Source organism: Pinus tabuliformis, chromosome 8, assembly GCF_031772625.1.
Source record: "Pinus tabuliformis cultivar Carrire ecotype Pingquan chromosome 8, CPIR1, whole genome shotgun sequence".
In the NCBI taxonomy this organism is placed as follows: Eukaryota; Viridiplantae; Streptophyta; class Pinopsida; order Pinales; family Pinaceae; genus Pinus; species Pinus tabuliformis.
The window spans coordinates 1162482463-1162498623 of NC_142294.1; positions in this window are offsets into that span (position 1 = coordinate 1162482463).

Genomic DNA, 16161 nt, shown 5'->3' on the forward strand with positions numbered 1-16161 from the left:
AATATGAAGGGAGCATTGGCTAGTGCGATTGCAATGAGTCCCAGACCCGAAAGGGTCCAAGAAGTGGAAAATATGATATCTGAAGTCTGCCACGACCATTTTTTCATGTTTTTTAGTGTTTTTCGCCTTATTGAAAAATACAAAAGGAAGCTGGGAATAGTCCATTTGCGACTTGCGATGGAGACAAGGCCAGACCCAATAGATAATTAAAACATATTTTAGGACTTTTGAAGTCCGGAATGAACAGTGATGGGTGGGATTTATCAGTGTTGCAGCGATTTCACTGTTTATAATGAAAACAATCACTGTTTGTAGTTTAAAGGGAAACAAAAAGGCCCCAAGACCTATTTCACCATATAGCAACGCCCAGGAGACAGTTTGCTGGGAAACAGAGCCTGGAAAGAGAAAGAGAAGGGCCACAGCACGTTGCAACCAGAAACAAAAATATCAGGGAGCTTAGACAGCGCAACATCCACACCAACAAACATTATGGAGCATCTCTAGCACAGGAAAACTCCCAGACATCGCAACAAGCCACCAAAAATATCTTAAAGCCGTTACTCTGCTGTCAAAAGCAGAAAACTCCGATCCCATGCTTGCCTAAAGGGCATCAAATCAGTTAACAATACAGATCAGAGAGATTAAGACTCTAAGCCTCTTAGAGCTCAGGGGCATTGTAAATAGGCTATAAATAGCTAAAAGTAGGATGTAATAGAGGTTCAACTTCTGAAGATTATTCCTCCTCTGTTCCTTCAAGCTTCTCATCTTCATTCTAAGCAATATAAGCTTCTTTTGCCATTATATGTTCAAATTTCCATTCTCTTTGTTGTTTTATGCTTGCACTTGAATAGTTTGTGTTTTCTTTGTGTTTAAGGCCAAATAATTGTCATCTTATCTCTGCTTTGATAAATTAGGTTTGCAAGCTTCTTTGTTGCGTGTAGCAAGCCATCCATATGTGGTGATATATGCATCTACCAGTACAGTCAGTATACTCTTTTGCTGCCTGTAGCTAGCCATTCATTTATGTTTATGTATGCAATCTGCTGGTATAGTCAGTATTCTCCATCTATCCATTGAATTTATAAATTATTGAGCATTAGTGGTCTAAAGCCTTGTATTAGTGACAGCGTTCATGCATGCCTTGAGTGAAAACAAAGTTGAAATGGTTATCTAACTTGATCCAAATCATCATTTATTCCAATAGTTCAGAGAACAATATTGAAGGTTATATGTTACCAGGCATCTCCGAGCTACAACGTAGGAGAGTTTCTTGGAGTGTTAACAGGTCCATCTAATTTTTCAAAATTAGTGAACAAATTAACTGATTTAGACATGGTGATTTGTGTGTAGAAAAGTATAGTGGTGATGATTTTCATATACAAATCATTTAACAAGTGTACACAATCACCAAAAAAATGAAGAGAATCAAGCACACGAGACACTATAAGCTCTACAAAAAAGAGATATAATGGATTGGCCTCGACCCTCTTATATCCTGAGTGAAAGAGATCATTAATAGCTTATCTCATTTGACTATTATCAATGATTTAATTCAAGTTATAATTTTCTTGAATTTGATCAAACTTTCAAATTTTGACACAACAATAATCTTTAATATAAGATGAATATGCCCCCTTTCGAGTGGGAAATGTGTTATGTAGTTCAGTTACAAAATTTATTGAATAACCATCCCCTCAAACTAGTGAATACTTTAACTTGGTTTGAATTTTTGAGAATGCAATGGTAATAACAAAGCCCCTTAAAAACAATTACAAAGATGCATCCACATGGTTGAATTTCACTCCTTTGCTAGATATTTGAGCTTTACAACTTTAAAATTATAAATTCACAATAACAAAATTTGATTTGCATAAATAGAAACAATTTAGAAGACATCTAGATTAGATTAAAATAAATCTTATAAATCATATCATAAAACTTTCCAAATAAAATTTATAATAGAATTTATTGTAGAGCATCTATAGCATGTAATTTTCATTATTTATTAATGGAAATTACAATTTTTCCTTGGGGGAAAAAATAGAATTAATTTTAGAATTTAGATTTTATTTAGATAAAATCTAGATGGAGACAATGTAAATTGGGTTTATCTAGGGTGATTGGGAGGAATGATGATATCTTCCCTACCCACATGTTAATGTATTGAAGCTTGAGCTTTGAGACATTGTCCTTAATTTTTTAAATGACATGGTTAGGATTTTTTATATTAATATCAAGTTGGTTACAAGGGCATAACATTTTACAATTTCAGTTGAATCCTAAACTACTAGGCTCAAACATGTCCAAAAAAAACTTTTATTTCTACTACACTTCTTGCATACTTCAGATCTAAATTGATATCCTCTGAGAACCTTCCAGAAAGCTCCTAAAACTATAACACACTTGCAATACATAATTTAAAATGGATGATTGACTAACGTACATTGGATGATATGACTTCAGGGTTAACTTCAACAATTTCCTAAGCAACTTGCCTTGACTGTGCTAAAATAGGGACATGGGTCTCATCCGCACCTCACCATCTTTCTTTGGTTATTTTGAAGTCACGACTTGGTTCACATCCAACATCTCCCTCTTGTACTTTCCCAAGCTAACTTCTTCTACACCTTTCCTCCTCAAATAATCAATTTTTGCAAGAAAGAGATCCAATAGATAAATTTTCACCTACAATTTGTTAATTTTGGTTTAGTGCAAGCCATTCTTTTGACTCAAAAGAAACAACTCCACCTGGACCTCTGTGATCACCATTTCCCCCTACCTATTTAGCAAAGATAAAATATGATCCATGGTTGTAGAGAAGTAATCTAGTTGGCAGTTGCTTTCCTCCTTCTTTGAGACAAGCAACACCTCCATGTCTTCACCTATGCAACTACCGTATTTATCTGTTATGGACTTGGGTTTCTAGACTCGAACCTTTACATGTAGAATGAAGGCTAGTCGTGTCTTATAAACTTCTTCACCAGGCATACCTTCCCCCTCTGAACCATGGATCCCTTTTCCATCTTGAATGCACCATCCTACCATGTACATTCTACTGACCTAAAATTTGTTATTTGATTTAATATCCCTACAATTCTCTACTTGTGCCATTAAAAGTTGAAACCTTAAGTTTGCTTTCTTCTCCTCACTAATGGAGATGGAATTCTTCTCCTTTCCACATTTACTATAGATGTGAACAATCTTCCACATGTCCCAAACCACGTTTATAACCATACTTTTGAGCCAAATGATTGCATGGGCCCAGATCTCAACAGTGGTGAGGAGCCTCCATTCTATTGGGGAATGCTTTGGGAGTTCGTGAGACATGAATATGGGCTGATGTGAGGACATCGAGCCACCCACTTAATTATTCCCTTGCCTTTACCTCTTGATCCAATCAATGCACCAATTTCCTAACCTTTGATTAATTTTTTCATGGTAGAGGATTATAAACGTCATTGCATTTGTTATGAACCAATATCCCTTGTTCCAAGTAGAATCCCTTATTTGCTAATGTGTCCACTTTTGAATTTAGATGCCTGAAATGTCTCAAAGTTTCCTACTTGTATTCTTATTCTTTGTAGAATTGGGGAATGAATCTGGTTGGGGTTCCCATTGAGCTTAAACACGTGTTGAACGATTATCATGGAGTCTTTAAATAACATCTGCAAAATTTTTCTTGATATGGCAAACTCTAGCCCCTACCACAAAGCTAAAAATTCAAGTTGATTATTGGCGGTGCTTCCCAAGCGACATGCATATTGAATCTCAATTTCTTCACTGAAGTGATAGATATGTCCTCTTGCTCTTGCCCCCCCTCCTTTGAACCATTATCTTTTTCAATGGTTCATTATCATGGTATTTTCATCACCATGGCTCTAATAGGATGTCAATATTCACCATGTATTCTCAAACGCATAATATATTTATGAGGGAAAAGAAAATATAATAAGTGAGAGGTAGAGGATTTATAAAATCTCTATAGCTTGTATATATTTTAATTTTTTTACAAAGAGATGTGTACTAATAGTGCAAGAATAAATATAAATTTGTCTAAAAATATATAAGTGCAAGGAAAATCTAGCTTCTAAAAGTACTTTAAGAATTAGTATTTTAGGAAAATGTCTAATTAATAAGTTTTGAAATTATCAAAATAACAATGGAAATATTTCAATTTTGGAATTATCAAATTAACAATAACAATGTTGCCAACAAATAAATTAAATGAATCAAAATTGAGATCAACATAAAGCTTTTCTTTGATTTTTTAATAATGACTCTCTTCTTATCATTAATAGATAAGAGGTTCACATATTTTTCACACATTAAATTTTCATATTGGATATTATGTAAATAATGATAGTGAGGAAATAAAAAACCTTTATAGGAAGAAAAATATTAAAACTATATATCTAATAATGAATTGATTTTTAATTCGTTTAAAGTGACATTTTGGAAGAATAGAATACACACACTAATAATTATTAAATATTTGAAATATATCTTTATCACATCAAGATTTATAAAACTTGATGTAATGAATTCAAAAGATATATTTTAAATTAACTTCACTCATAAAATTTTCCATTCACAATGTTGGAAACAATGATAATACTGAGAGGGGGGTGAATGAGTATTAAGGCTAATTTTAAACTTTTTATGCCAATTTACTTTTCTTATTCAAACTTGGAAACCATTCATATAATCAGAAACAATATGAAATCAACATAAAAGCATACACAATGAGCATCATACACATGAGACACAAGGTTTTACGTGGAAACCCTTTCGGAAAAAAACCACCAAATCTTGTTGTTGTTATTTACGTAAAATAAGAGCACCTACTCTATTACATCAATCTGTTTTATGAGCCACCACTCACAAGCAGCACCAACTCCCTTTGATTCTTTGCTAGCACCCACTAGCAGGAATCACCAACTCTCTTTTCTTGTAGATCCTTATTCAACTTACTAGAAACACCATGTGAAGCACCAACTTCATGGATTTGTTGCAAACACCAACTTGCATCTCCTTGGATTTATGACTTGTAGGAGGCACCAACCCCCAAGCCTTCTCAAGCATCCAATAGAGATGGAAGCACCAACTTCTTGTATGTAGGCTCCAACCCACACTCAAATAGGAACTGAATGTTCTATGTAATTTGGCAGCCACTCTGCTTGATGTCAACTATGTTCTCTTTACCTTGTATTGTATGCAATTGAAAGGGATTGAGTACTACAACCATTGGGCATGGTGTCAATTACAAGAAACTCAATTACTTACATAACTATTTTCTAAGGAAACTGAGGCATCGTTTGGCTTAGAAACAAAGTGAATAAAACCCTTTAACAACAAATAAAACATATGAAGTAAGTTGGAGCAAAACTTAATACTGAATTCCAAGTGATCATAATTCTTAAAAACTAATATCAATGTAAAATACAGAACAAGTAAACATATAAACCAAAATTTGTATCTCAGGTAATGAAAATAGAGTATGCCAGTAAATGTATATTAACTAAGAAAATTTACATATGGTAGCTTCACATCCTCCATCAACCCTTCCTAAAGTCAAAAATCTATCTATTTATAGAGAAAATATCTATTTACATCAACCTGCCACCTCGGCCAAATTCGATCCACTATATAAGAGACTTATTTGTATTTTTCTTCTAACTGGCAGAGTCCTCGTAGTGATTTTCTGTTTTACATAGTTTGAATTCAACTAGGACTCTATTATCTTTTAAGACTTTAACCACTTTTTGTTGATGAAGATAATTGATCCCAAATATTTGTTAAATTTTCTGGAGTGATCATGTGTCTCATGCTATGTGGATGTTGACTTGGTTGACTTGCTGACCTGGACCTCCACCAAGTCAAATTTCAAAATTTCTAGCTAGGAGAAATTATGTAAAATAGGCCTCAAAGATAAGTGCATATCTTCCAAACCCTAATGTTTGTGTAAAAACAGATAGAGGATTTTGTAAATAATCTCATGCTGAACAAAACCCTCCTTCATATTTCCAAAATTCCTTTTCATTTGGTCAGAAAGTGAGCCCAAAGTTCACTACTATATTAGTCATTCCAAAATTTCCGCAACAAATTTCAAAAAACACCTTTCTGTTAGCTACTTGACCTTTCTTATAGTGCTAAGGTCTTCATTGATGTTTATTAGCTAAACACATGTCCTTTACACTCCCTTAGATGAGGTTTAAACTTGCTTTTTCCTCCATTAGAAGCTACAGCAATTTCGTAGCAAATATTCACCTTCAATATGGGGAATTGCTACGAAATTGTCAACTTTCTGAGATTTTGATTTTTGAGATTTTGAGTCCTTTGTGTGATGATATGGACACTCATATGACTTGTAGCACATCTAGTTTTTTTTTTTTTTTTTTTTTTTTTTCCCTGATTCCCAATCAAAACTTTTATAATGCAGAAAAACAAAGTTCTTTCAAATTTGGTAGCAAACTTTCATAGAAAATTCAAAAACCACCCCTATGTTGTCATTTTGATGTATTTGTTGATTATAAGGTGTTTAGTAATGTTATTTCATTAAACTCATGCTATCAAAACTCTCCCAACTGAAAATTTTGCTAGATTTTCTCTCCATGGAAAGCTACAGCAGTTTCGTAGCAAATTTCCTGCTTCATTATGGGGAGTTGCTACGAAATTTCTGAGTTTTTTGTGTATTGACTTTTTCCTGATTTTTATCTTTTCTTATCACCTCTAGAAGTCTACTCCATCATGTATAATGTTGAAAAAAGTTAGTTAAGAGATATAATAGGAAAAAATGTGGATTTGATCAGCTTTAACCACTTTCAATGAGTGTCCTCCTCTACAGCTATAATCTTGAGGTTCTTCCTTAAAAGCTCAGCTTTGATCTTCTCAATCAGTTCTTCCAATAATTTGACCCTATTCTACAACTTTCTCCTATATTCTTTCAGCCACTTGTTCCTTCTATACATGTGCTTAAGCATCTTTGCAGTGGTAGAATTCTCTTTGTCTTTTTCCTAGCCTTTTCTGCAATTTCCTCATCGAAATCTAGTTGCTCCAAATTTGGCATTTATCAGCTCTTCTCTAGCCTCCCTTAACTATTCTTGTAATACTTCTTCTTGGCTTTTCTCTTGCATAGTTTCTTTTCCATGTCTTTTCTTTTTTGGCTCTATTTTTTCTAAAGGTACTTCTGGCATCTTTTCAGCTTGTTGCATTGCTCTTGCTGATCTTGTCATAGGTTTCCTTGGCCTAAAGATGAAACCATGTTCTTTTTGTGAGAAGTCCAACTTCTTAACCCTCTTGCTCTTCTCATGAATTTATGTTTGTGACATGGATGCAACATGTAAGGCTCCTCCTTGTCACCTTCTTGCCACCTGCAAATCAACCTAGGGACATCTAGATAGCAGTGAAACCTAACCTAGAGATAGCAAGACCTATATGAGAGCTATGCCAGTGTGAGAGACAGCAAAACAACTCTTTGACAGTGTGAAGCTTATGGCAGCAAGGTAAAATACAAAAGAATGAGTTAGCAGCAAGGAGCTATGCGGTGTCAATATATAGGGGAAATGGAAAAAGACTAATAAAGTGTAATCATGACCCATCACAAGACTGACCAATCACACTTTTTAAACCTAAAGAACCGTTACTTCACCATTAAGAACACTTGTGCACTTCATCGCAATTTCATAGCGGGACAGATATTCAAAAAGACAAATTCACTACAAAAGTATCAGGAACTTTTGTAGCAAGATGCTCTAGAATAGAATAGAACCCATTTTCCTCCAAGTGGTATGGTTATAACACAACCCAATATCCAACTAGAGGTTAAATTTGACCTATTCTACCCTTAATGTGAATTACAACTCATCCTTTCTAGAGGATTATTCATATTCCCCATGTGTCTAATCCCTTTTTCCACAAGTATTATGGGTTGACATGGTATCCTTTCATTTTATGGTAGTAAATCACAATAATTTAACTTCTCATAGGTATAAATTTCTCATACAAGCTCTAATTGAGGCAATTCATGCATAGTTAGAAAAGCATTGGTGTGTAGATTGTGAAATTTTAGTCCATAGTAAGGTTGGGACCACAAAAAGTAGTCATAGGCATCAAAATATTTCCTTATATTTTTCACCCCAAATTTTCCAAATTGAGACCACTAGTAAAAATGACCATGCAAGTTAATTCCTCCAATTTTTCCACTCTAAAAGCATAGAGATGGATGAAAAATAAAATAATGATACAATCATGATCATCAAATGAAAATGAGAAAGAAGGCATTCCAAAAACATATTTTACAACACATGAAGGTGATTAGGAGCTTTTGGTTATGCCATTTGGATTACAAATGCACTTTCAACATTTCAAAGCTTGATGAAATTTTTTTCCAAACCCATAGAAAATTTGTGTTTGTAATTTTTGTGACCTACTAATCTACAACAAATTCTTGGAAAAGCATGGACAACATGTTGACAAATTATTAACACTATTAAAAGAGAAACAACTATATGCAAAACCTTCTAAGTGTGCATGTGTGGTTCAAGAAGTGGAATATTTGGGTCCTATTGTATCCTGTGAAGGTGTAAAAGTGGATCATAGCAAAACCAAACCTATGAGGGAATGGAAAATCCCCAAGCCTTGAATAAACACAAAGGATTCTTAGAATTGACATGATATTAACCAAAGTTTGTGAAGAATTATAGTCAAATAGTGACATCTCTAACAAAATTATTAAAGAATGAAGTATTTTCTTGGACTAAAGAAGAAACCAAAGCTTTTGGAAAGCATAAAGAGGCTATGTGTAAAACTCCCATCCTGGAAACACCTAACTTCAAAAAAACCTTCACTGTGGAATTTGACGCCTCATGCCATAGCAGTGGCATAATTTTGATGCAAGAAGGAAGGCCCCTTTCCTTTAAAAGTAGTGAAATTAAAGGAAAGCAATTTCTTAGACCCATGTATGAAAAATAAATGTTGGTCATACTACATAAGAAATGGAATCCAAACCTAATAAGAAGACATTTTCAAGTAAAAGCAGATCATGATAATTTGAAGTATTTCTTTGGAAAAATACTATCTTTAGAAGAGAAAAAAAAATTATTTATAAATATTTTGGGTTATGACTTTGAAATTATAAAAAAAATGGAGAAAAAAATTATTGTGGTAGGTACACTCTCAAGGAAAGAGGAAGACACAAAGAGTTTACTATGTGTTATTTCTATTCCATAATCCAATTGGATTGAAGAAGTAAGGATATAATGGAAGAAATATGAGAAGGTATGCAATATCATTCAACAACTACAAGAGGACCCCATGCTACAGAAAAATGTATGTGGAAGAATGAATTTTTGTGGTATCAAGATCATCTATACTTATGTAAGAATTCTCAACTCAAACAAAAGGCCCTTTGGAAATTACACACTTCTCCTACAGTAGGAAATTTAGGGTTTTTGAAGACATACCATACTATCAAGAAAATAAGGGAGAAACAATCAAGAACCCAGGACTCCTACAACCATTAGCCATACCAAGGTAGCATTAGGAAGAAATTTCAATGGATTTTGTAATAGGTTTACCCAAATATAAAGAAATGAGTATCATTATGGTAGTGGTAGATAACATGAAAAAGTATGCACATTTTGTATATCATTCTCATCCTTTTAAATAAACCACAATGTTAAATACATTCATTGAAATATTCCAAAAGATACATTGAATACTGAAGATTATTATAAGTTTCAGAGATCCATTTTTCACTGGAAAATATTAGACTAAAATATTTTCTTGATTGGGTACTCAATTGGATCACATATCATCTAACTGTTCTCCTTGATCTGACAGGAAAATTGATATTGTAAATAAATTTTTAGAGAGATATCTATGTTCATTTTCTTGTGATAAACATACACAATGGGTCAAGTGGTTTCCCTTGGTAGAATTGTGGTACAACACATCCTCCCATACTTCATCAACAATTTCACCATTCATAGCACTTTATGGATATAATCCTCCATTCATCACATCACCCTTAAAAGGGATTGCAAAGGCTTGAGTAGTAGAGGACCATATACAACACCAACAATAAGTTCTCAAACTATTTAAGGAAAACTTGGTTACAACACAAAATAGGATGAAATAACAAGTAGATCAACATTGCAATGAAAGGGAATTTCAAGTAGGGATTGGATACTTGTGATCTTACAACCATATAAACATATGTCCCTCAAGCAACAAAAGAAGGTTAATAAATTATCACTGAGGTATTATGGACCTTATAAGGTGTTGCATAGAATTGCAAGTATGAATTACAAATTGAAATTTCCTCCATCTTCGCATGTACATCCAATCTTCCGTGTTTCTTGCTTAAGAAGGTAATCAGTGACTAGATCCCAATCCAAACTATTTTTCCAGAGATTAATGAACAAGAGAAAATAATAGTAGAACCAAAAACAAGGATTAAGTAGCTAATAAATTGAACAATTACTAAGAAACTCATCAAATGGAAGACCTCCCAGCGCAAGTGGCGACATGGGAAGGCAAGTAGTTCATGCAGAAACACCCACATAATGTCAAGTGTCGAAGGCAATACTTGTTTGAAGGGTAGGGGCACGTTAAGCCCTATATAAAACCCATGTCAACCCTAAAACCTCTTATTAATTCTTCGATATTGAGTGATTATATTTCTATTGTTATATTGTTATGTAAGCTAGAACCTTTCATTGTACCATTTTATTATAATTGTACCCTTTGTCTCCTATATATACACTAAGGAAACCTATTCATAGTATCATCAAATATTGTCTTATACAATGTATTCATTGTAAAAGGAGGTTCCCCTCTCTAATTGGACTACAATTATTTTTTTCTTATTATTTTTAAGGTGCAAGGTTCATATTAGGTTCAATGGAAGCATGAGAGCTTAAGGAAAAATTGGCATGAGATATGAGGGGACTTCTAATTCCTATTTTGTTTTGTTCATCTAGATAAAAATATTAGATAAGTTGTGTGACCCATTTTGCACTATTGTGTTATGATTTTGTTGAATCTTTTACATTTGATCTAACTTGTGTTGGAGAAGAATCATCATGTGAAGAAATATTTTCTAAAGAGTTAAATAATTGTTGATCATTCATGTTGGGGTTATCAATCCAATTTTCTCTTTCTTAACGGATTATTTTATCCTTAGGGAAATTTTTATAAGTGACTGAGGATATTATCAATCTCTTCTATAATTTTATTTTTTAGTTTTATCAAAGACAACATCTCAAATGCTAATAATTTTCCCACTGGGTATGAACTTATAACCTATTGTTTCATCGGAATATTTTATGAATATGCATTTCATGTTGCAATTCTCCAACTTAATCCTTTTTCTTTTGCAACTAAGGCATATAATGTCATTTTTCCACGATAATGGAGTCTAGGTTAGAATCTTGCAATCACTGATGCTACCAATCCAAGTATCACAACAAACTACTTTGCACAATGGAACAATATACAACTGTAAATCTACTAGTGCACAAATATAGACAATGTTTACAAAAATCCAACCTCGTTATATTAATCAAACTATTAATACAATTGTCTAGGGATCTTGTACCAGGGATAATGGCCCTCATGCATCCAGTGATACAAGACTACAATGGGGACTTGGTTCCAACAACTATACAACCAAACTTCCCGAACAAGATACATTGACCATCTCGATTATGTAGCGCACTCTCTCTGTTCCTCTCACTCGTACCTTAAACACACCTGCCCAGCCCTTTAGTTCCCAATATGCACCAACACAGCTCATCTCCATGAATTATCCCCATTAAGTCACTAAATATGACTCCAAATTCTCTCTTGTTGATCATTATTCCTTCAATGCATCAACACAATGGGACTCTTGTCGATTTGTTCACAACTCCTTTTTTGAACAACTCTCAACTACCCACTATTTCTCCTTAGATCCTTTGGGACTTATTTCCCAACTTGATTCTCCTTAGTCCTTCAAGCACACAACTCTTAGGGACTTGTTTCCCACTAGTGTCGTCCTGTGTTGCCCGCTAAAGACACACTTAGGGCACAAATGTCTTCCACCTATCATTCTCAAATGTCCTTCTCCAACAATGAACTTGGGTTGATGTGATCTTCACCCTTAACCTCCTTTCATTGTCCTTCAATAATTTTTCCAAATCTCACCCAATTTTGCCTCTTCTAGCTGTCCTCTTAGTCCTTCAAGAAGTTGTACTTATGGCTTGGAGCAAGCCACTACAGCCCTCCTAGCTCCTACTCTTTTGGTTTCTCTAACAATTTCCTAAACTAGAACCATCTCATCCTCTAGCAATAATCACCCTCAAACATCTCATCAACATACCTTAGGACTCTTCCTTAGCTGGTGTAGATTGTTGTGACTTCTGCTCATTGGTTAGGGATTCTAACAACCCTTGTTATCCCTCTCCAAGTGGTTCTGGAATGATCCTCCAATTGCATCCTTCCCCTATCTATGTATCCAATCCTTCTCATCATCAAAGCAAGGCACTCATCCTTCTTAAATCATCCCAACTCAAGCTTGGCCTACCTACAAATTTATCATAATTCCTACGTCCTCCAAACTAGAGAGAAACATGCCACAAAACCTCATGAAAACAACACAGATTTGTCCCAAACAACTTCAATCTACTCCTGCACTTTCTCAACACTTTCTAGAGCATATTTCCACATGCAAAAACACATGAGGACATTCACCAATGACCTTCCTTCTTGCACAGTTTCCACATAATTATGTATCCTTGTTTTGGAAGGCATATTAACCAACTCGGCCTCCAAAACATACCCTTCTTCCAACCTGAAAACACATGGAGAAAATCAGCCTATCCATCATGAGGATCCTCTTTATTTCTAATCAAATTGTCCCTTCTAGACCTTGGCCTCCTACTTGTGAAACTCACTCCCCAAACATTCTAGAAAGAAGCACAAACTATGCCTCTTTCAACTTCGTTGGGTTCCTCTCTTCTCGCGGCCAAATCAGAGATTAACTTATGAACTATTTCTCCTTGGATGTGTCAAAATTACTCTTTAACATATCATTTCATACTTTTCTCTAGGGAAACGACTAGCCCCTCCAAGAGTGTCCTTTAACTAAGGTCGATTTGAAACTTCTAGCCCTTTTTCCCACATGAACATTCAAAAATTCATATCTCCATTTTTACATGTCCTTTCTTGGTGTTATTCACAGTACCTATCTTCTTTTAGGGTCCCCTACATTCTCCAAGGGTCTCATGTCAAAATCTCCTCACGGTTTTTTCCACGCACCTTTGGGTACAAAACCCCAACCTTGGGTTTGAAGCCCACAAACCATATTATGAAACCCATTCCTCCAAAACCCACTAGCCTAGGGTTTTGTCTACCTCCCAAGCAACAAATTTCAACACTCCCTCATAGTGAGGGAGGTACTTCCAACACTAGAAAGTCTCCATCAACATCACCAAAGACACTAACCCATTTGGTGTCCATCACTACAACATGCTTTGTAGAATGAACCACGAGATCTCGATCATGTCTTTTCCTCATCTCTTCTAAACTTGAAGACCTCAATACTTCCATAAGGTTACTCCTTTCGAAGCTAAACTCCCTTTGATTCTACATGATCTCCACTGACTCAACTTTCTATTGAACTTGTATCCTACAAGTTTAGTCCAAGTTACAGTCAAACATGTGCCATCATCACCACAACCTAGTCCTACAAGTACTCATCCTCCTGTATCAAACACAACTCATGCACATCCCTCCAATCTATTATATGCAACATTGGGATCCAATGAATAAACTAGCCTTCTAATATGCAATTCAACACATGAAGCAATCTTGATCATAAAAATCTCATCCATGCCAAAGCAATCCTTGAGCTGTCCCAATGATCCATGGATAATCAAAGTAATTCCATGATTAGAAACTTACCCTACAACAAACTATTATTCAACAGTCCCACCACCAATCAACTAGAACTCCTAGCCAATCTCACTGCCAAGTTAGTCAAGACCACATCTCCATGTCTTTAGCTAAAACCTCAACTCAATGATCTAAATAATCCCATCTCCCTCTAAGTTTCTTCGTTCAGCATAATATGATTCACTGGCCCTTCAAAGTAGCTATGCCAATACCATGTTTTTTTCCATGATACTAGAGACTAGGCTAAAATCTTACAATCATTGATTGTACCAATCCAAGTATCACAACAAATTGCATTGCACAATGGAACAATATATAGCAGTAAATCAACTAGTGCCCAAATATAAACAACTTTTTACATTTTTTGCAAAACCCAACTTCATTATATTAATCAAATTGTTATTACAATTGTTTAGGGATCTCATACCATATATAATGGCCCTCATGCATCCATTTATACAAGACTACAACAGGGACTTCGTATCAACAACTATGACAAACAAACTGCTCGAACAAGATATGTTGACCATATGGCTAATATAGCATGATCTCTCGGCTCCTCTAGGTCATACCTTGAACACACCTTCCTGGGTTGTCAGCTCCCGATCTGTAGCAACACAACTTTGCTCTATCAATGAACTAGATCCATTAGGTCACTAAGCATGGCTCCAACTTCTCTCTAGCTGATCATTAGTCCTTCAATGCATCAACACATCGAGATTCAAGTCAATTTGTTCACAAATCCATTTGTAAACAAATCTCAACTACCCAATATTGCTCCTCAGCTCCTTTGGGACTTCTTTCCCAACTAGTTTCTACTTAGTCCTTTAAGGACACAACTTGTAGGGACTTACTTCCCACTAGTGCCTTCCTATGCTACCTCGATGAAGACACAATTATGGCACAGAGGGTTTCCACCTATCATTGTCAAACATCCTTCTCTAAAATGAACTGGGATGATGTGATTTTCTCCCTTGACCTCCTTTCTTCATCCTTCAAGATTCTTTCGTCAGGTTATGCTCACTAGTTAGGGATTCTAATAACCCTTGTTAGCCCTCACCAAGTGCTTCCGGAATTCTCCTCCAGTCATGGCCTTCCCTCCTCTACGGATCTTAACCTTCTTTTCACCAAAACAAGGCTCTCGTTCATCTTAATTTAGTCCAACTCAAGCTCATCCTACCTGCAAACTGATCGAAATTCCTGTGGCCTCCACAATAGACAGAAACATGCCACAAACCCTCACTAAAACCACCCAGATTTGTCCCAAACAACTTCAGCCTTGTCCTACACTTTCTCGTCCCTTTTTAAGGCAACTTTCCACCTGTAAAAGCACATGGAAATCTTCACCAACGACCTTCCTTCCTACGCAGTTTCCACAGAAGTATGTGGCCTTATCTTGAAAGGCCTATTCACCAACTCGACCTCCAAAATAGACCCTTCTTTCAACTTGCAAACACATAGAGAAACTTGGCCTTCCACTAAGAGGATCCTCCTTGTTTCTACTAAAATAAACCATTATAGACCTTAACCTCCTACTTGTGAAACTCGATCCCCAAACAGTCTAGAAAGAAGCATAAATTATGCATCTTTCACCTTTGTTGGGATCCTCTCTTGTTGCGGCCAAATCAGATATCAACTTGTGATCTATTGCTCCTGGATGTGTCAAAATGACTCTCCAACATCTCCTTTTATTATTTTCTATAGCGAAACGACTATCCCTTCCAAGAAGGTCCTTTAACTAAGTCTGACTTGAATCTTCTAACCCTTTTGCGCACACAAACATTCAAAAATTCATATCTTCATTTCTACATGTCCTTTCTTGGTGTTCTTTGAGGTCCCTAGCTCCTTTTAGCATCCCTACATTCTCCAAGGGTCTCATATCAAAATATCCTCATGGTTTTTTCCCCACACCTTTGGTTACAAAACTCCAACCTTGGGTTCTAAGCCCACAAACCATATTGTGAAGCCCATTCCTCCAAAACCCACTAGCCTAGGGTTTGGAGTACCTCCCATGCTACAAATCTCAACATAGAAAAGGAAGCCAAAAACTAAAATATTATTAAGTAAATGCTTAGTATCATACCAAGCTTCATATGCATTTATTCCATATAAGGTTGATGTTGGTGATTGATTGCTTAAATAAACAATTTTATAAAATAGTTATACATAATATTTTGTACTTAACCCCTTCCCATGAAAATTCAATTCATTCTTTTAGTGACCCCC